Consider the following 21,739-nt stretch of genomic DNA (forward strand, 5'->3'; position numbering starts at 1 on the left):
CGCACAAAAGCTTTGCCCATGTACCAAAGCAAAGCATTTGGATGTCACTGGTTTAGCATGGCCAGGGGATGACAATAGCTTTCCCGACAGTGAAAGCGTATTACCTGCATTGCTGTAGCTGGAGGGAGGAGACCAAGACACTGAGGTGAGGAGGGCAAGACCAGGCTGCCTTTAAATTCTAGGAAGTCTTTTGTTTAACAAGGAGATGTAGATCGGTCACCCTGAGCCCTGCCATTTGGTGGATGGCCGGGGGAAGAGGCGTGGCTGTAGTGGGGTTCAAGATAAGGACATTTTTAGGTTAGGTCTGTCCTTTATTTTCTCCTTTTTGCTGCTTCAGTAAAGATAACAGCCATATGCTGCGATCTCACACTTTTTTGAGTCCATGTTATGGGGAATGCAGCTCGAATTTAGCCCCAGTGCTTCCTACTGTGAAAAAGCATTGTTCATGATGGCAGCCTGAGAAAGATAGTAGAAGTCTCAGCCTGGCACAGGGCTCATGCACAGAAGGAACAATGTATGCAGAGGACAAGGCAAGAGGTTTGGTGTTTAGGATTTAATTTCGACTCCTAGGAGTGAAAACATTTACATGGTCCTGTGCAGGTCAATGTCCTACCTGTGTACTGTAAGAGACGAAGACTTTCTGTGTTACCAACCCTCCTGTATATAACCTCCTGATGTTGCTCCCGACCGAAAGCCAGTCCCCTGCCTCATCTGATTGCATGGTTCCTTGCTTGGAACGAACACATACACTAGTTACAAATCTGTGCAAATAGTGTGGGGCTGCCAGCACTGCGTACTTTGCACATTTCTAAACTATGCTTCAGAAGTTACCATTTCTTAGGTTATAGGAGTGTGAATGCTTTTAAATACAACCCCCTATGAATCCTGGCTGTAGAAAATGAAGGATCAAACTTAGAACATGACCTGAAAGGAAAAGTGGCTGCAGCCCCTAGACTTTCTGGGTCAGATCTGTTTACTGATGTAAACCCCAAAGATAGCCCCAGAAGGTATCGCAAAGATACATTTCTAACTACTAACTCTAAGATCTTAAAATGTCAGTTTGACTCAGCATGTTGCCCTTATCAGGGCATTAAAATGAGTACCCCTTCTTTGGTGATTGTACCATCACTTGCTAGAACCAAACACGTTCCATTTTTAGTATGCACTGCATAGTTTGTATAATTGTCAATATGGTGGCTGCACCAGAAACCCTAAAAATATTTGTAATCCATTCCCTTCAGCACCCTTGTCCTACATGATGTTTTTGTTATATTCGGGTGGTTATTTACTTATCTTTTAGTGAACGAAGTCTACAAAACAACACTTTGTGAACTAAACTTAACTGGCATGAGGAGCCTGCGCTCTTTGAACATACTTTCCTGACTGTGCATGGGGAGAGTAATGCCAAGTTTGCACTTCGTCTCTTGCATGTGGAAAAACAACCTTCAATAGCTTTACAAATTAAATCCTTTTAAGAAGGGCACAAGTCACACATTTGTTTCCACATGGCATGTATTCCTACAGTACTCTAAATAAAGGAGGTGGGGGGAAAGGAGCTAAATGAAGGTCCAGTGCCCGTTCTCCCAAGTAATGAATAAACCAAAATGATGGGTCACAGTTCTTAAGAGAAGACAAGAGGTGTTGTTTTGGAAAAATGAGAAGGAAAGTCAAAGTGACCTTTACTTGGTGCCCTCACATATCCCAAGGGATGTCATGCTTCATCTTAGGAAGGAGATCCTCGTTGGGCCGACACTGCAATGCCCTACGGGTCCCCGAAGGGTCACTTTAGCAGAGATATTTTGTTTGTACGCCATATGAGGAGTGTGATGTAGTGCTCGTGAAGTGGTCAGTTTAAAAATGGCGAGAGGATATCTTCTCTAGTCAAAATTAAATAAAAAGATTCCTCTGTCATAAATAAAAAAACAAACAGGTTATGGCTGCTAAAGGGTTATGATGACCCTAAGTAGCTATGATATATAAGGGTGTGAATGAAATTGTGTATAGTTTAGGACACCTCTTTTCTTCTCTTAGGAACAGTGACCCATTGTTTTGGTTTATGTATTCCTACAGGACAGCCAGTAAACATCAAATAATTCCTACCAGAAACTGCTTGTTTTTAAAGCATTAACAATGTAGTAGAGGAGTGTCTTTACAAAGCAATTAGCCCAAGAAAAACATAACTGTTAAGTCTTCTCAGCAAAAGTTGAAGCAACCTGCATATCCATAAAGGATGCACATGGGGCAATTTGCACACTTCTCTCCCAACACAAACATAGTGTGTTTTTATGTTCTAAAGAAGGGAACAGTTTAACACTGCATTAAGATAAGCAGGGACACCTTAAGGATTTGGGGGGCCCTGGGCAGATTGTATTTTGGGGGGCCCTGTTCAGAACAGTTTTGAATTTATGATCCACTTTCAGATCTATCATGCCCTCTTTGGTCGGGTAATTGACAGTTGTCAGACACACTGAGCCAAATTCTGAAGTTGTTACAGCTAATATTCAAAGATAGCGATGTGTGTTTTCAATATTGTAACACATCAGCAGCTCACTAATTCTACTGCAAGTCATCTCTGTGACACCCTCCCATTTCTCATATATGAGGTCCTGATTTGATCTAAAAGAAACTTTCTTTATGGATGTTGCATGAAACATAAACACAACATTTCCCTGCAAGATGTCTGTAATAGACTTTCACACATCAATAAATAAACGAAAGAGAAACAGTATTTAAAACAATCTGTTGAAGAATTATTCAAAGTCATCAGGGCAAGCATTTGCAGAATAGAGCTAGCTTTATCTGAAAGACTGGGGCCCTGGGCCAGAGCCCACTTTTCCCATGCCTTAAAACGTCTCTGAACATAAGTCGTGATTGTAAAATGTAATGTTGGAAACTCTAACCCTAGGCTATACTGAGTCTTTCTTTGGTTCATTTAAGGCAAACATTCCTCGGTTCTAAAGCCTATCGGAGATGGGGGGGACAATAGATCGATTAGCAAAAAAACACGTTTTCGATTCGAAGTCATTGACCTTTCCCCGGATGAATGGTAGTTGTTTCCTGGTGGGAGTTACAAAGCCTGCAGGTTGGGATTGTGGGGTGAAAGAGAAAAGGATTTGATGGTTAAGAGGCAAGGCCAGCAGCAACAATCATGACCTTTAAGTTACGACTCTCCATCAAAACCTACCATATGCTGTAGGTGATACTAAATGTACCAGAGATGTGGTGGATGTCCTAGGTGCAGGAATGGTCACCCATTTTCTTGACACAGTGTCACCTACGGTCCCTTTGCTACATGTGTGTTCTAGCTGTGGGAGCACACTGTGAAGACTGCTCACATTATGTACTCATGTGACAGGCGCTGTGTGGCCTTCTCTGTTACACATTGCATGTTCCAGTCGTGGGAGCACAGTAAGAAAAGAGTACACAGATGTAAGGCAAAAACACTGTGGCACTTTGTCTCTCTCTCTTCTATATCAATGTGTTCAGGGAAGCGAGTATCCTCAGGCTTCATCACATAACCAGGAGGTAGAAGCAGAGTCTGACCCTGTGTTCACCTGTAAAACTTTCCACCTCACAAGATTCAAATGCTGCATGAAAAAATGGAATTGCAACAAATTGAAAAAGAAAATACTATTAAACAAGAGGGTAGTAAAACATGAGAAATAAAATGGATTGAAAGCCCACTTCCCACCCCCTGTAGCTTCCTACTTCTCATCTTCATTCTGGACAGGATATTGTTTATTAAATGTTAAATAAAAGACATGACAATTTATTAAGTTATGTAAGCGATTACATTGTTTGATGTCATGGCTTTCTCTTAAGTATGATGCCTGTGATAAATCCAGAATATCATCACTAACCCTGGGCGGTGAACTCCGCCCCATTCACGGAGTTTTCCACACTCCGCAGATCATGCAGGGTTCCCAAAAACTCCACTCCGCGCTCTTCAAGTTGACAAGCGAGGAAAATCCACCTTCCAGCGAGATTTTTTCTTGCTTGCGCTCGCCAAAGCTCTAGTTGGCGAGCGAGGAAAATCAACCACCTGGCGAGATTTCTCAACGCAAGTGGTCGGATTTCTCAATGCAAGTTGTCGTGGCAGGTCTCAACCATTTGTGTTGAGGAACCTTCCCTTTGTGTTGAGAAATCTGCCACTCGAGTAGAAAATATACTCGAGCAGCAGAAAGTAAGCTGTGGCCTCTTGCGCTGCGCATGGTGCCATTTGCGATGATTTTACAGTGTAGGACAAACACCCGTCGCTCAAAATCACAGCGAACAGCATGACCCTAACGCACTACACCGCTCGCGGCGGAGTTTTTTTGTCACTTTGCAGAGTTACGCATAGCGGAACTGTGCGAACTCCACCCAGGCCCAATCATCACTATTTAGTTTTCCTGTCTATGCGAGAGTGGCTGCATATCAATAAATAAAATACGTTTGCAAAAAAAAAAAAAAAGTAACTGAATCACTGACATGGATTACTTTTTGGGGATTAAAAGGCTTCTAAAGCTATTAAGTGCATCTACATACCAGTGCACTTTACATCAGCAGGGGAGCAGGAGACATTGTAAACAGCCGCCTGTTCCCGAAGTCACACTACCTTTTCAGCAGCCACAGTCAAAGCGTCAAAGGAGTGCTGCTCCTATAAAAGCAGAAGCCTTTGTCATGTGCACCAAGAGAACGCTTTCTTTTGTGCTGTACATTAAATAGTTGGGAACGTTCTTCTCTTGCTGCGCTCTCCAGCAGAGGTCCTGTATGCTGGAAAAGAGTAGAGCGCATGCGCAGGCATGCACCATGCAGGGAACATAGGACTCAAGTATAATGCACTGCCATAATGCACTGCTTATGACTGCACATATTACATCACTGATTGTGTCTGAAATATACAGCAGTGCAAGTTATACTTATGTCATTACTTACAACAGGTGAATTTTAGTGTTTTTGTTTGTTTTAAAACAATAGTTTTGTATTATTATTAGATGACCTACGTAAAACTCCACTTAAACCTTTTATCAGTTAAAATATATATTATCTACTGGCAGTCGCCAGTAGATAGTTATAGTTAGGACCTAGTTTCCATAGGAAAGGCGTTTTTTCTTTTCCAAATAACTTTGGCGCCGGTTGACGAATCTTCCCGCAATTTTCAAAACTTGTAGCCCGCTCCGGTTAGCTCCTATCCTGAATGTTTCGGGGTGATTCGCCAAGTGGGGACTGAGAAAAAAGGGGAGTCCCAAAACATGTTTTCTCAATGTTATTTCCCATAGGAAACTTTAGACACGACTGCAGCCCGAACTGCTGAACGGAATTACACCATATTTGGCAAAAAGGTAGCCCTTGGTTAAGAACGAGAACGTTTTTTAAATGGTGTATATCCGTTCAGTAGTTCCTGAGAAATTAAAAAAATAGAGGTCAAAAAATCAATTTTCCATAGGAAACTTTAGACACGGTTACAGCTAAAACTGCTGAACGGAATTACACCAAGATTGGAAAAAAGGTAGTGCTTGGCTCATAAAGCAAAAACAACAGTTGATGGACAGAATGCCTAAATCCTAAATCCTAAATTTTTTTGCTCACCATGCCAATCCAGTTTGAACCCAGCCATATGCAAATCAGTCTTGACCCTGTGCCTCATGGGAACAGTCCAGCCCGAATTGCCAAGCCAGGTCCTCCCTGGACTGGAACCAAGCATCCTAGGACCGGTTTCGGGGTTTCGCCCCTCTATAGCTTGATTCCAGTGGCATGGAGAGCACGGGACTCACGTCTGAGCATACCCGTCCCACTCGGGGTGACAAATGCAAAAACAACAGTTGATGGACAGAATGCAGAACAATGTCATACATTCACCCCAGTTCAGAGATCTGGGCCTAAATCCATCCATCATCCCCTTTGGTATCGCTTTGTTCGCCCTAAGTTGGCAGGGTATGCCCAGACGTGGGTCCTTTGCTCACTTTGCCACTGGATTCAAGATAGCCTGGCTGATGAGGGTTATGAACCCGAAATCGGTCGCAGGATGCTTGTTTCCGGTCCAGGGAAGACATGGCTTGGCAGTTCGGGCTGGACTGTTCCCATGAGACACAGGGTCAGACTGATTTGCATATGGCCATGTCTGAACTGGGGTGGTGGAGTGAGCTAAAGAATGATGATGGATTAAACCCAGATCAGTTGACTAGGGGTGAGTGTTTGTTTTGCTCAAACGCTCCATCCATCATTCCCTTTGGTATCGCTTGGTTCATAAAGCGACCTTCTTTTTAAATGGTGTAAATCCATTGAGTAGCTTTCGAGATATTAAAGGAAAAAAATCTTTATATATCTGGGCGGGACCTAACTACACAAGCACAAGCTTGGCTCCAATTGGCTGCCAACACTTCAATCCAGGAAGTGTTGGCAGCCATCTTGGTGCTTTTTAGGTCTCGCCTAGCGATGCAGCGCATGCGCTGCCCACTACACAAACACTACTGCACTGCCCTAAACTCTAAAACACTACCCCTGCACGACCCCCTACCCTGCCCGAACACCACTGCACTGCCCTAAACCCAGAAACACTACCCCCAGCACGACCCCCTACACTGCCTGAACACCACTACACTGCCCTAAACCCTGAAACACCACCCCAACACAACCCCCTACACTGCCCGAACACCACTGCACTGCCTTAAACTCTAAAACACTACCCCCAGCATGAACCCTTACACCACCCAAACACCAGTTCACTACCCTAAACCCTAAATCTACCCTCAGCACGACCCCCTACACTACCCAAACACAACTGCACTACCCTAAACCCTAAATCTACCCTCAGCACGACCCCCTACACTACCCAAACACCACTGCACTACCCTAAACCCTAAAACACTACCCCAGCACAGCTCCCTACGCTACACCAACACCACTGCACTACCCTAAACCCTAAAACACTACCCCAGCACGACACACTACCCAAACACCACTGCACTACCCTAAACCCTAAAACACTACCCCCAGCACGACCCTCTACACTACCCAAACACCACTGCACTACCCTAAACCCTAAATCTACACCAAGCACGACCCCCTACACTACACAAACATCACTGCACTACCCTAAACCCTAACACACTACCACCAGCACGACCCCCTACAGTACACAAACACCACTGCACTACCCTAAAACACTACCCTCAGCACAACCCCTTACACTACCCAAACACCACTGCACTACCCTAAACCCTAGAAAAGTAACCACCACCCCATGCCCAATCCCCCTTACCTCTCACTCCTCGTGGTTCCTCTCTCCTCTTGGTTCCTGGTTCATATCGTCTCTGGGGGCGGTGCACGTCGTTGTGAGGAAACGGAACAGCCTCTGTTTCCTTACAACGACGTGGATCGTCTACATTTTTTTAGAACTCATGGTCATTTACCATACATACCTATACAACAAAATTTGTTGTAAAGGCATGCGTGGTAAATGACCATGCAATCTAAAAAAATGCGTAGTAATGACTTTGCGATGTACAACGCATGCTTGGTAATGCATGCGTTGTAATGGTATCGCGAAGTTAAAAAGTTGCTGTAACGGCTGTTTACCGATCAAAGCTGGCCCCTATTCTTCAGTGAATCGTTTATTTGATAAATTAGGAGGAATGTAGCTGATTGAGGATGCAATAAACCTGCACTGAAACGCACGTTGTGGTCGGTACCTGTTTGAAGCTGGAAGGAAATAAGCGTGTCAGGATCGTGAATTTATATGTATATATATATATGTATATATATTCACTTAAAAAACCATAGGTTTCACACATGTTATAGTTAGCTGGGCATTTCCCTCGTAAAAAACCAATGAAATTCCCCCGTTATAGTTAGTGCAGGCAACTATAACTCACGCGACCGCAATCCGCTGCTGATGACGTCAGATATTACATCACTGTATTTAGACACTTATTTACCCATGTCTTCTTCCATTCATCTTTAGCTATACATATATTTCATTTTTTTTTTTTTCAGAAAGACACATATGTCATCAGTGATGTAGGGAAATGCCCAGCTAACTATAACATGTGTGAAACCTATGGTTTTTTAAGTGAATTTGCAAGGTTTTTTAAATGCTAATTCCTAACTATAACGTGTGTGAAACCTATGGTTTTTTCAGTGAATTTGTACGGGTTTTTAAATGCTAAGTTGTGTATTTATTAATATATTTTTTTAAACAAAACCGCGCGCCCACTTTACGCAGTTCGTGCCATGCGCGCAGTTTGAGCCGTGCGCGCACGGTGCGCTTCGTGCACCGTGCACGCTCAGTGGGCTTTGCGCACCTCACGCACACTTTACACAGCACCATGCGCTCGCGGTGGGCACGGAGCGCTTCGACCCCAAGGGCCAAATACATTTTTTTTTTTTCGAAAAATCGCGGAGTGCGCACACGCTGCGCGAACTTCGCAGAATTTTTTCCGTTTGGGTGGTGCGCGCAGGGTGCGCGAACTCGGCGATTTTTTGAAAAAAATAAATAATTTTTTTTGCCCTTGGGGGTCCTTCTGGGACCCCCTGACCACGGCTAGGGGGTCAGGAACTGTCCACCCTGCCCCCTTTTCACGTTCTCCACATTTGTTTTTCACCCCCTCAGAGTGCGAGAGACAAAATGGCGGCCGACACTTCCTGGTTTCGACCGATTCGAATGTTTACTAAGATCTAACAACCAATCAGAATTGCGCTCGCGCACGGCAAGGTGCGCGCACCCAGCGCGCGCGCTGCGCGCGTACAGATATATATATTGATTTAAATGCTATTTTCTCTGGAAATACTGAGCAGATTTACACCAAACCTGCAAAAGGCACTTCATGGACCTTATGGCTACCTCTCTGCCAAATTTCACGTAATTCTGTTCAGCCGTTCGGGCTGTAGCTGCGACTAAAGTCCCTATGGAAAAATCCATGGGGAAAACGTGTTTTGGGACCCCCCCTTTTTCTCGGCCCCCGCTTGACGAATCACCCCGAGACTTTCAGGGTAGGAGCGGAGCGGAGCGCCCCATTAGTTTTGAAAATTTTGCGAGGATTCGTCAATCGGCGCCAAAGTTATTCAAAATAGAATTTTGAGATTTCCTATGGAAACTCGGTCCTAACTATAACTATCTACTGGCGACCGCCAGTAGATAATATATATATATATATATATACTCCTCCTCGTGAAAGAGCAGAGGCCACACAGGGGAGAACCATGGAAGCACTTTATTCCCAGATTATGGCGAATGCATTTCGGCACAGTTTTGCCTTCATCATAAATCCTGCTGCCTTCTTATAGGTATAAGCTGGCTCCGCCCCCAAAGATGTTTGCTCACCTGTTCCAGTTCACGGAGTATTTGTGAACTGCAACTCCCAGAATGCAAGATTCGGCTTCCAGGTAGGTACTGCATGGGGTGTTCGTAAAACCAAATGGTTAAGCGGGGTGCAGGGTTGCGATGTTTAAAAGACCAATTTTCCTGCTTGTGTTGACAACAAAGCGCCCCCACGAGTCCCCTCACCGCTTCAGCCACAAAGTTCAGGACACAAATCAGCAGGGGCAGTAATGACAATGCATACCGCCCAGCATGAGGTTGATAACCTCACGACCGCCCCATCTATTCCCAAACACAGTGGCGGGCTCCGGCCAATCCAATCCTCTTGGAACACAAAGAAACTGCCGAAACAGAGCCAGTGAGGTCCGGGCCAACTTTTGGAACGGGGACCTCTGTACTGCGTCTCTGGCTGACGCAGAAAATATCACCAAACAACTCCTCCTCGTGAAAGAGCAGAGGCCACACAGGGGAGAACCATGGAAGCACTTTATTCCCAGATTATGGCGAATGCATTTCGGCACAGTTTTGCCTTCATCAGCGCCCAAGTGTTCAGGAGGCTTCCATCATCGCATTGCATAAATCCTGCTGCCTTCTTATTGGTACAAGCTGGCTCCGCCCCCAAAGATGTTTGCTCACCTGTTCCAGTTCACGGAGTATTTGTGAACTGCAACTCCCAGAATGCAAGATTCGGCTTCCAGGTAGGTACTGCATGGGGTGTTCGTAAAACCAAATGGTTAAGCGGGGTGCAGGGTTGCGATGTTTAAAAGACCAATTTTCCTGCTTGTGTTGACAACAAAGCGCCCCCACGGGTCCCCTCACCGCTTCAGCCACAAAGTTCAGGACACAAATCAGCAGGGGCAGTAATGACAATGCATACCGCCCAGCATGAGGTTGATAACCTCACGACCGCCCCATCTATTCCCAAACACAGTGGCGGGCTCCGGCCAATCCAATCCTCTTGGAACACAAAGAAACTGCCGAAACAGAGCCAGTGAAGTCCGGGCCAACTTTTGAAACGGGGAACTCTGTACTGCGTCTCTGGCTGATGCAGAAAATATCACCAAACAACTCCTCCTCGTGAAAGAGCAGAGGCCACACAGGGGAGAACCATGGAAGCACTTTATTCCCAGATTATGGCGAATGCATTTCGGCACAGTTTTGCCTTCATCAGCGCCCAAGTGTTCAGGAGGCTTCCATCATCGCGTTGCATAAATCCTGCTGCCTTCTTATTGGTACAAGCTGGCTCCGCCCCCAAAGATGTTTGCTCACCTGTTCCAGTTCACGGAGTATTTGTGAACTGCAACTCCCAGAATGCAAGATTCGGCTTCCAGGTAGGTACTGCATGGGGTGTTCGTAAAACCAAATGGTTAAGCGGGGTGCAGGGTTGCGATGTTTAAAAGACCAATTTTCCTGCTTGTGTTGACAACAAAGCGCCCCCACGGGTCCCCTCACCGCTTCAGCCACAAAGATCAGGACACAAACCAGCAGGGGCAGTAATGACAATGTATACCGCCCAGCATGAGGTTGATAACCTCACGACCGCCCCATCTATTCCCAAACACAGTGGCGGGCTCCGGCCAATCCAATCCTCTTGGAACACAAAGAAACTGCCGAAACAGAGCCAGTGAAGTCCGGGCCAACTTTTGAAACGGGGACCTCTGTACTGCGTCTCTGGCTGACGCAGAAAATATCACCAAACAACTCCTCCTCGTGAAAGAGCAGAGGCCACACAGGGGAGAACCATGGAAGCACTTTATTCCCAGATTATGGCGAATGCATTTCGGCACAGTTTTGCCTTCATCAGCGCCCAAATGTTCAGGAGGCTTCCATCATCGCGTTGCATAAATCCTGCTGCCTTCTTATTGGTACAAGCTGGCTCCGCCCCCAAAGATGTTTGCTCACCTGTTCCAGTTCACAGAGTATTTGTGAACTGCAACTCCCAGAAAGCAAGATTCGGCTTCCAGGTAGGTACTGCATGGGGTGTTCGTAAAACCAAATGGTTAAGCGGGGTGCATGGTTGCGATGTTTAAAAGACCAATTTTCCTGCTTGTGTTGACAACAAAGCGCCCCCACGGGTCCCCTCACCGCTTCAGGCACAAAGATCAGGACACAAATCAGCAGGGGCAGTAATGACAATGCATACCGCCCAGCATGAGGTTGATAACCTCACGACCGCCCCATCTATTCCCAAACACAGTGGCGGGCTCCGGCCAATCCAATCCTCTTGGAACACAAAGAAACTGCCGAAACAGAGCCAGTGAAGTCCGGGCCAACTTTTGAAACGGGGACCTCTGTACTGCGTCACTGGCTCATGCAGAAAATATCACCAAACAACTCCTCCTCGTGAAAGAGGAGAGGCCACACTGGGGAGAACCATGGAAGCACTTTATTCCCAGATTATGGCGAATGAATTTCGGCACAATTTTGCCTTCATCAGCGCCCAAGTATTCAGGAGGCTTCCATCATCGCGTTGCATAAATCCTGCTGCCTTCTCATAGGTACAAGCTGGCTCCGCCCCCAAAGATGTTTGCTCACCTGTTCCAGTTCACGGAGTATTTGTGAACTGCAACTCCCAGAATGCAAGATTCGGCTTCCAGGTAGGTACTGCATGGGGTGTTCGTAAAACCAAATGGTTAAGCGGGGTGCAGGGTTGCGATGTTTAAAAGACCAATTTTCCTGCTTGTGTTGACAACAAAGCGCCCCCACGGGTCCCCTCACCGCTTCAGCCACAAAGTTCAGGACACAAATCAGCAGGGGCAGTAATGACAATGCATACCGCCCAGCATGAGGTTGATAACCTCACGACCGCCCCATCTATTCCCAAACACAGTGGCGGGCTCCGGCCAATCCAATCCTCTTGGAACACAAAGAAACTGCCGAAACAGAGCCAGTGAGGTCCGGGCCAACTTTTGGAACGGGGACCTCTGTACTGCGTCTCTGGCTGACGCAGAAAATATCACCAAACAACTCCTCCTCGTGAAAGAGCAGAGGCCACACAGGGGAGAACCATGGAAGCACTTTATTCCCAGATTATGACGAATGCAATTCGGCACAGTTTTGCCTTCATCAGCGCCCAAGTGTTCAGGAGGCTTCCATCATCGCATTGCATAAATCCTGCTGCCTTCTTATTGGTACAAGCTGGCTCCGCCCCCAAAGATGTTTGCTCACCTGTTCCAGTTCACGGAGTATTTGTGAACTGCAACTCCCAGAATGCAAGATTCGGCTTCCAGGTAGGTACTGCATGGGGTGTTCGTAAAACCAAATGGTTAAGCGGGGTGCAGGGTTGCGATGTTTAAAAGACCAATTTTCCTGCTTGTGTTGACAACAAAGCGCCCCCACGGGTCCCCTCACCGCTTCAGCTACAAAGTTCAGGACACAAATCAGCAGGGGCAGTAATGACAATGCATACCGCGCAGCATGAGGTTGATAACCTCACGACCGCCCCATCTATTCCCAAACACAGTGGCGGGCTCCGGCCAATCCAATCCTCTTGGAACACAAAGAAACTGCCGAAACAGAGCCAGTGAGGTCCGGGCCAACTTTTGGAACGGGGACCTCTGTACTGCGTCTCTGGCTGACGCAGAAAATATCACCAAACAACTCCTCCTCGTGAAAGAGCAGAGGCCACACAGGGGAGAACCATGGAAGCACTTTATTCCCAGATTATGGCGAATGCATTTCGGCACAGTTTTGCCTTCATCAGCGCCCAAGTGTTCAGGAGGCTTCCATCATCGCATTGCATAAATCCTGCTGCCTTCTTATTGGTACAAGCTGGCTCCGCCCCCAAAGATGTTTGCTCACCTGTTCCAGTTCACGGAGTATTTGTGAACTGCAACTCCCAGAATGCAAGATTCGGCTTCCAGGTAGGTACTGCATGGGGTGTTCGTAAAACCAAATGGTTAAGCGGGGTGCAGGGTTGCGATGTTTAAAAGACCAATTTTCCTGCTTGTGTTGACAACAAAGCGCCCCCACGGGTCCCCTCACCGCTTCAGCCACAAAGATCAGGACACAAACCAGCAGGGGCAGTAATGACAATGTATACCGCCCAGCATGAGGTTGATAACCTCACGACCGCCCCATCTATTCCCAAACACAGTGGCGGGCTCCGGCCAATCCAATCCTCTTGGAACACAAAGAAACTGCCGAAACAGAGCCAGTGAGGTCCGGGCCAACTTTTGGAACGGGGACCTCTGTACTGCGTCTCTGGCTGACGCAGAAAATATCACCAAACAACTCCTCCTCGTGAAAGAGCAGAGGCCACACAGGGGAGAACCATGGAAGCACTTTATTCCCAGATTATGACGAATGCAATTCGGCACAGTTTTGCCTTCATCAGCGCCCAAGTGTTCAGGAGGCTTCCATCATCGCATTGCATAAATCCTGCTGCCTTCTTATTGGTACAAGCTGGCTCCGCCCCCAAAGATGTTTGCTCACCTGTTCCAGTTCACGGAGTATTTGTGAACTGCAACTCCCAGAATGCAAGATTCGGCTTCCAGGTAGGTACTGCATGGGGTGTTCGTAAAACCAAATGGTTAAGCGGGGTGCAGGGTTGCGATGTTTAAAAGACCAATTTTCCTGCTTGTGTTGACAACAAAGCGCCCCCACGGGTCCCCTCACCGCTTCAGCTACAAAGTTCAGGACACAAATCAGCAGGGGCAGTAATGACAATGCATACCGCGCAGCATGAGGTTGATAACCTCACGACCGCCCCATCTATTCCCAAACACAGTGGCGGGCTCCGGCCAATCCAATCCTCTTGGAACACAAAGAAACTGCCGAAACAGAGCCAGTGAGGTCCGGGCCAACTTTTGGAACGGGGACCTCTGTACTGCGTCTCTGGCTGACGCAGAAAATATCACCAAACAACTCCTCCTCGTGAAAGAGCAGAGGCCACACAGGGGAGAACCATGGAAGCACTTTATTCCCAGATTATGGCGAATGCATTTCGGCACAGTTTTGCCTTCATCAGCGCCCAAGTGTTCAGGAGGCTTCCATCATCGCATTGCATAAATCCTGCTGCCTTCTTATTGGTACAAGCTGGCTCCGCCCCCAAAGATGTTTGCTCACCTGTTCCAGTTCACGGAGTATTTGTGAACTGCAACTCCCAGAATGCAAGATTCGGCTTCCAGGTAGGTACTGCATGGGGTGTTCGTAAAACCAAATGGTTAAGCGGGGTGCAGGGTTGCGATGTTTAAAAGACCAATTTTCCTGCTTGTGTTGACAACAAAGCGCCCCCACGGGTCCCCTCACCGCTTCAGCCACAAAGTTCAGGACACAAATCAGCAGGGGCAGTAATGACAATGCATACCGCCCAGCATGAGGTTGATAACCTCACGACCGCCCCATCTATTCCCAAACACAGTGGCGGGCTCCGGCCAATCCAATCCTCTTGGAACACAAAGAAACTGCCGAAACAGAGCCAGTGAAGTCCGGGCCAACTTTTGAAACGGGGAACTCTGTACTGCGTCTCTGGCTGATGCAGAAAAATATCACCAAACAACTCCTCCTCGTGAAAGAGCAGAGGCCACACAGGGGAGAACCATGGAAGCACTTTATTCCCAGATTATGGCGAATGCATTTCGGCACAGTTTTGCCTTCATCAGCGCCCAAGTGTTCAGGAGGCTTCCATCATCGCGTTGCATAAATCCTGCTGCCTTCTTATTGGTACAAGCTGGCTCCGCCCCCAAAGATGTTTGCTCACCTGTTCCAGTTCACGGAGTATTTGTGAACTGCAACTCCCAGAATGCAAGATTCGGCTTCCAGGTAGGTACTGCATGGGGTGTTCGTAAAACCAAATGGTTAAGCGGGGTGCAGGGTTGCGATGTTTAAAAGACCAATTTTCCTGCTTGTGTTGACAACAAAGCGCCCCCACGGGTCCCCTCACCGCTTCAGCCACAAAGATCAGGACACAAACCAGCAGGGGCAGTAATGACAATGTATACCGCCCAGCATGAGGTTGATAACCTCACGACCGCCCCATCTATTCCCAAACACAGTGGCGGGCTCCGGCCAATCCAATCCTCTTGGAACACAAAGAAACTGCCGAAACAGAGCCAGTGAAGTCCGGGCCAACTTTTGAAACGGGGACCTCTGTACTGCGTCTCTGGCTGACGCAGAAAATATCACCAAACAACTCCTCCTCGTGAAAGAGCAGAGGCCACACAGGGGAGAACCATGGAAGCACTTTATTCCCAGATTATGGCGAATGCATTTCGGCACAGTTTTGCCTTCATCAGCGCCCAAATGTTCAGGAGGCTTCCATCATCGCGTTGCATAAATCCTGCTGCCTTCTTATTGGTACAAGCTGGCTCCGCCCCCAAAGATGTTTGCTCACCTGTTCCAGTTCACAGAGTATTTGTGAACTGCAACTCCCAGAAAGCAAGATTCGGCTTCCAGGTAGGTACTGCATGGGGTGTTCGTAAAACCAAATGGTTAAGCGGGGTGCATGGTTGCGATGTTTAAAAGACCAATTTTCCTGCTTGTGTTGACAACAAAGCGCCCCCACGGGTCCCCTCACCGCTTCAGGCACAAAGATCAGGACACAAATCAGCAGGGGCAGTAATGACAATGCATACCGCCCAGCATGAGGTTGATAACCTCACGACCGCCCCATCTATTCCCAAACACAGTGGCGGGCTCCGGCCAATCCAATCCTCTTGGAACACAAAGAAACTGCCGAAACAGAGCCAGTGAAGTCCGGGCCAACTTTTGAAACGGGGACCTCTGTACTGCGTCACTGGCTGATGCAGAAAATATCACCAAACAACTCCTCCTCGTGAAAGAGGAGAGGCCACACTGGGGAGAACCATGGAAGCACTTTATTCCCAGATTATGGCGAATGAATTTCGGCACAATTTTGCCTTCATCAGCGCCCAAGTATTCAGGAGGCTTCCATCATCGCGTTGCATAAATCCTGCTGCCTTCTCATAGGTACAAGCTGGCTCCGCCCCCAAAGATGTTTGCTCACCTGTTCCAGTTCACGGAGTATTTGTGAACTGCAACTCCCAGAATGCAAGATTCGGCTTCCAGGTAGGTACTGCATGGGGTGTTCGTAAAACCAAATGGTTAAGCGGGGTGCAGGGTTGCGATGTTTAAAAGACCAATTTTCCTGCTTGTGTTGACAACAAAGCGCCCCCACGGGTCCCCTCACCGCTTCAGCCACAAAGTTCAGGACAGAAATCAGCAGGGGCAGTAATGACAATGCATACCGCCCAGCATGAGGTTGATAACCTCACGACCGCCCCATCTATTCCCAAACACAGTGGCGGGCTCCGGCCAATCCAATCCTCTTGGAACACAAAGAAACTGCCGAAACAGAGCCAGTGAGGTCCGGGCCAACTTTTGGAACGGGGACCTCTGTACTGCGTCTCTGGCTGACGCAGAAAATATCACCAAACAACTCCTCCTCGTGAAAGAGCAGAGGCCACACAGGGGAGAACCATGGAAGCACTTTATTCCCAGATTATGACGAATGCAATTCGGCACAGTTTTGCCTTCATCAGCGCCCAAGTGTTCAGGAGGCTTCCATCATCGCATTGCATAAATCCTGCTGCCTTCTTATTGGTACAAGCTGGCTCCGCCCCCAAAGATGTTTGCTCACCTGTTCCAGTTCACGGAGTATTTGTGAACTGCAACTCCCAGAATGCAAGATTCGGCTTCCAGGTAGGTACTGCATGGGGTGTTCGTAAAACCAAATGGTTAAGCGGGGTGCAGGGTTGCGATGTTTAAAAGACCAATTTTCCTGCTTGTGTTGACAACAAAGCGCCCCCACGGGTCCCCTCACCGCTTCAGCTACAAAGTTCAGGACACAAATCAGCAGGGGCAGTAATGACAATGCATACCGCGCAGCATGAGGTTGATAACCTCACGACTGCCCCATCTATTCCCAAACACAGTGGCGGGCTCCGGCCAATCCAATCCTCTTGGAACACAAAGAAACTGCTGAAACAGAGCCAGTGAAGTCCGGGCCAACTTTTGAAACGGGGACCTCTGTACTGCGTCTCTGGCTGATGCAGAAAATATCACCAAACAACTCCTCCTCGTGAAAGAGCAGAGGCCACACAGGGGAGAACCATGGAAGCACTTTATTCCCAGATTATGGCAAATGCATTTCGTCACAGTTTTGCCTTCATCAGCGCCCAAGTGTTCAGGAGGCTTCCATCATCGCGTTGCATAAATCCTGCTGCCTTCTTATTGGTACAAGCTGGCTCCGCCCCCAAAGATGTTTGCTCACCTGTTCCAGTTCACGGAGTATTTGTGAACTGCAACTCCCAGAAAGCAAGATTCGGCTTCCAGGTAGGTACTGCATGGGGTGTTCGTAAAACCAAATGGTTAAGCGGGGTGCAGGGTTGCGATGTTTAAAAGACCAATTTTCCTGCTTGTGTTGACAAAAAAGCGCCCCCACGGGTCCCCTCACCACTTCAGCCACAAAGATCAGGACACAAATCAGCAGGGGCAGTAATGACAATGCATACCGCCCAGCATGAGGTTGATAACCTCACGACCGCCCCATCTATTCCCAAACACAGTGGCGGGCTCCGGCCAATCCAATCCTCTTGGAACACAAAGAAACTGCCGAAACAGAGCCAGTGAAGTCCGGGCCAACTTTTGAAACGGGGACCTCTGTACTGCGTCTCTGGCTGACGCAGAAAATATCACCAAACAACTCCTCCTCGTGAAAGAGCAGAGGCCACACAGGGGAGAACCATGGAAGCACTTTATTCCCAGATTATGGCGAATGCATTTCGGCACAGTTTTGCCTTCATCAGCGCCCAAGTGTTCAGGAGGCTTCCATCATCGCGTTGCATAAATCCTTCTGCCTTCTTATTGGTACAAGCTGGCTCCGCCCCCAAAGATGTTTGCTCACCTGTTCCAGTTCACGGAGTATTTGTGAACTGCAACTCCCAGAAAGCAAGATTCGGCTTCCAGGTAGGTACTGCATGGGGTGTTCGTAAAACCAAATGGTTAAGCGGGGTGCAGGGTTGCGATGTTTAAAAGACCAATTTTCCTGCTTGTGTTGACAACAAAGCGCCCCCACGGGTCCCCTCACCGCTTCAGCCACAAAGTTCAGGTCACAAATCAGCAGGGGCAGAAATGACAATGCATACCGCCCAGCATGAGGTTGATAACCTTACGACCGCCCCATCTATTCCCAAACACAGTGGCGGGCTCCGGCCAATCCAATCCTCTTGGAACACAAAGAAACTGCCGAAACAGAGCCAGTGATGTCCGGGCCAACTTTTGAAACGGGGACCTCTGTACTGCGTCTCTGGCTGACGCAGAAAATATCACCAAACAACTCCTCCTCGTGAAAGAGCAGAGGCCACACTGGGGAGAACCATGGAAGCACTTTATTCCCAGATTATGGCGAATGCATTTCGGCACAGTTTTGCCTTCATCAGCGCCCAAGTGTTCAGGAGGCTTCCATCATCGCGTTGCATAAATCCTGCTGCCTTCTTATTGGTACAAGCTGGCTCCGCCCCCAACGCATGCGTGGTAAGGCATGCGTTGTAATGGTATCGCGAGGTAAAAAAGTTGCTGTAACGGCTGTTTACCGATCAAAGCTGGCCCCTATTCTTCAGTGAATCGTTTATTTGATAAATTAGGAGGAAGGAATGTGTTTTTTTACCGAAAAGTGCATTCCCGGCTGTTGTATGGTGAAAGTGCCCGTGTGGCCTGGTTTCACTTCTGGTGAGAGAGTGGAAGAGTCTGTTTGGATCTAAAGGGGTTCTGCTGTTGGACGGGGCCGGCGCGACACGTCATCAGAAAACACAGCTAATGGAAAGCGTTGTCCCCGAAATGTGTAGAAGTAGTATGAGAGGTCAACGAGTGTGCATCCCACCGCAGTATGACCGTACCGCGTGACCCATGTTCCGCCTCCAGTGTACGGAAGGCAGAAGCGGCATCCATCGTAGGTCCTCTTGAAGACTAATTCTACATTTTGGAACTAGGGCATTTTAACCTTGCTGTTACTGCCAGATACAAAGAGACGATCCTGTGTTATTCAGTGCCCTCGTTACCTTTTCTGTGGGTAGTGGTGCTTGTCACTTCGCTACCCCGCCGGTACACACGACTGGGCTCCCCACCTCGTGTGCCATCTGCAGGGCCTCTGCCCTCGGATCACTGGTTTCGGTTTCTGGAGTGGCAACATAATCAGTTGCTCCCAAAGGACTAGCCTGAACACTTAGATGAATATCCCCTGCGCCAGCATTCCGCGGAAATTCTTTCCTAGCACTCCCACGTCGACAACGATGTCGTAATAGCACAGCTCCACTCGCGACAACGTATGACATCATAGGAGCCATAAAAGGACCTCATCGGCGTGCTGACGTCAGTTCCACCCATTTTTTCCGTGCCACCGAGGTAAACAGGTGGACCGACACATTTTCACATGTATACATAGTATATTAAATATATATATATATATATATATGCTGGGTACTTGCTGTGTCAAAATGTAGCTGATTGAGGATGCAATAAACCTGCACTAAAACGCACGTTGTGGTCCGTACCTGTTTGAAGCTGGAAGGAAATAAGCGTGTCAGGATCGTGAATTTATTTATATATATATATATATATATATATATATATATATATATATATATTATCTACTGGCGGTCGCCAGTAGATAGTTATAGTTACAACCTAGTTTCCATAGGAAATCTCAAAATTCTATTTTGAATAACTTTGGCGCCGGTTGACGAATCTCGCGAAATTTTCAAAACTAATGGGGCGCTCCGTTCAGCTCCTACCCTGAAAGTCTCGGGGTGATTCGTCAAGCGGGGGCCGAGAAAAAGGGGTGTCCCAAAACGCGTTTTCCCCATAGGACCTTTAGTCGCAGCTACAGCCCGAACGGCTGAACAGAATTACGTGAAATTTGGCAGAGAGGTAGCCATAAGTTCAAGGAAGTGCCTTTTGCAGGTCTGGTGTAAATCTGTTCAGTATTTCCTGAGAAAATAGCATTTAAAAGCATATCAATATCTATACGCGCGCACCGTGCGCGCACCCTGCCGTGCGCGAGCGCAATTCTGATTGATTGTTAGATGTCGGTAAACATTCGAATCGGTCGAAACCAGGAACTGTCGGCCACCATTTTGTCTCTCGCAGTCTGAGGGGGTGAAAAAAAAAGGTGGAGAACGTGAAAAGGGTCCAGAGTGGACAGTTCCTGACCCCCTAGCCTTGGTCAGGCGGTCACAGAAGGACCCCCAAGGGCGAAAAAAACAATTTTTTTTTTTAATAATCGCGAGGTGCGCGCACGTAGCGTGCACGGCGAACCGTGGGTGCTCGGTGCGCGACACGCTCCGAGCGTCCACAGCGCGCGCACGGTGCGCGAGGCGCACCGTGCGCACACGGTGCACGCACGGTGAAAAACCTGAAAAATAAACAAATAAATACATAACTTAGCATTTAAAAAAACGTACAAATTCACTGAAAAAACCGTAGGTTTCACACACGTTATAGTTACGAATTAGCATTTTAAAAACCTTGCAAATTCACTTAAAAAACCATAGGTTTCACACATGTTATAGTTAGCTGGACATTTCACTCGTAAAAACCCAATGAAATTCCCCCGTTATAGTTAGTGCAGGCAACTATAACTCACGCGACCGCAATCCTCTGCTGATGACGTCAGATATTACATCACTGATGACATATGTGTCTTTATGAAAACTAAATATTTGTAATATATGTATAGCTAAAGATTAATGGAAGAAGACATGGGTAAATAGGTGTCTAAATACAGTGATGTGTGTGAAACCTACGGTTTTTTCAGTGAATATATATATATACATATACACATACAAATGCATAACCAAAAAGGCATAAAGAAATAGCAACAGATCAAGCATTTCCCACTATTAAAACATAAGCATGATTAAGACATATTAAAAACATTTATGCCAAACAGTACAAGCATCTTTTTGGTAGAAACAGGTTGACAACGGGGAGGCGGGCGGGACAGTGAGGAATGCACAGGCAGATACTGTATCCACCAGAAAAAGCGTTACCGAAGGTAAGTAACTTGCTCTTCTGATGGATACTTCTGCCTGTTGATTCCTCACCTTTTGAATAGAATCTTCAAGCCGTACTTCACCCAGAGGAGGGTGTCCACCTGACTAGACCAAAGAATCTTGCAAAACAGATCGAGCAAAATGGCCATCCCTCCTAACCTCCAAATTCAATAATAAGCTAAGAATTTTTTGGCAAAATTATATTGAAAATAATACTTTAAAAATATATTTATTAATACATTTAGACAAACACTTAAAGGAAAACTGTTATTTATAAGTAATTTAAAGATATTTCATACTTTACAAATTACGCCGAAGTCGCGACCCCAGCGCGACTTTGCAAAATGGCTACCGAAATGCACGCAGCCATCGTGTAGGGTGCGCGACCTCTGTTTAATATGTTTTTTCTTTAAAAGAATGAATATAG

General features: G+C 47.2%; 1 protein-coding gene across 2 annotated transcripts in view; it reads right to left on the reverse strand.

Annotated features, from left to right (window-relative positions):
• LOC146784477 (guanylate-binding protein 7-like) overlaps window positions 1–21,739 on the reverse strand; it is a 189,106-nt gene that overhangs the window by 155,915 nt on the left and 11,452 nt on the right. The window lies entirely within an intron of this gene.

This window comes from Triturus cristatus, chromosome 11, assembly GCF_964204655.1.
Source record: "Triturus cristatus chromosome 11, aTriCri1.1, whole genome shotgun sequence".
Lineage (NCBI taxonomy): Eukaryota > Metazoa > Chordata > Amphibia > Caudata > Salamandridae > Triturus > Triturus cristatus.